This window comes from Saccostrea echinata, unplaced genomic scaffold (assembly GCF_033153115.1).
Source record: "Saccostrea echinata isolate AGI-Se365-2 ecotype Australia unplaced genomic scaffold, CSIRO_AGI_Sech_v1 ptg000016l, whole genome shotgun sequence".
Lineage (NCBI taxonomy): Eukaryota > Metazoa > Mollusca > Bivalvia > Ostreida > Ostreidae > Saccostrea > Saccostrea echinata.
Genome location: NW_026889765.1, coordinates 3114222 through 3115184, shown reverse-complemented (window position 1 = coordinate 3115184; position 963 = coordinate 3114222).

The window sequence follows — 963 nt, the reverse complement described above, 5'->3', positions numbered from 1 at the left end:
GAAAATGAATATATCATTGAGGAATTGATTGAACACGTGATCAGTATAAGCGTTATGTCCAAAACAAACTCCTCGCCAGATTTGTGAATGAAAGCAAGGAACATAATTATAAACAGCAAGAAATGTAATTATGAACTCAGTTTTAGAACCATAGCCTGGACTGTGATCTTTCAGAAACATTTACTTGCATTTTTGGAGTGCAGGCATGAGAAAACTACAATGTACGTCTTTTTAAAAGAATGACGATTCATTTTGTGAATTTTTCACCACTAATAATTTTCAAGTTCGATGAATTATACTTGGATGTTTTTAGCAAAAAATTAGTCTGCAAAAGCGAATCTTTTTTTTTTTTTTTGGCCACTTAGTACAGGCAAAAGCCGACAACGACCTCTTTATTTATGTGCTTAAATTAATTGTGCTTATCAAGGTCATTAACTGGTCTTGCAATCTCTGCCCATGTTGAACTTACAGTAAACAAGTCTGTTGATAAGAATTTATATATCTTGCTGATTGTAAAATTGCTTTTAGTCTCTTCAATCGACTTCTGGTTCGAATATTTTTTTTACGTCTTTCACCAGCTTTAAAGATTAAAGGTTTGCTATGGTTCCTTTGCATTTTTGCATTATAAAAGAAAGATTTGAAATACTACATACATGTACTTGAGGTGTTCAACGGATTTCTCTCTACGCTAAAGAGTGAGTGGTTTGCTGTGAATGAATAAATAAGTAACACACAGACTTCTGTTTGAAACACATCAATGTTAAAACAAGGTATTTATTTTGAGATTAAATCTTCCCTTGTTTTTAGTATGATACTAATTAAAATTTAAAATATAAGGGTAAATAAATGTCTATTGTATGTTAGAATTGTAATTGTTTTAATTATAGACTCATTTTGGTTATAGAAGTCTTCTAACGTTCAAAACATTTACTGGGAATGAGAAAAGGCATGAAAATCACAGAA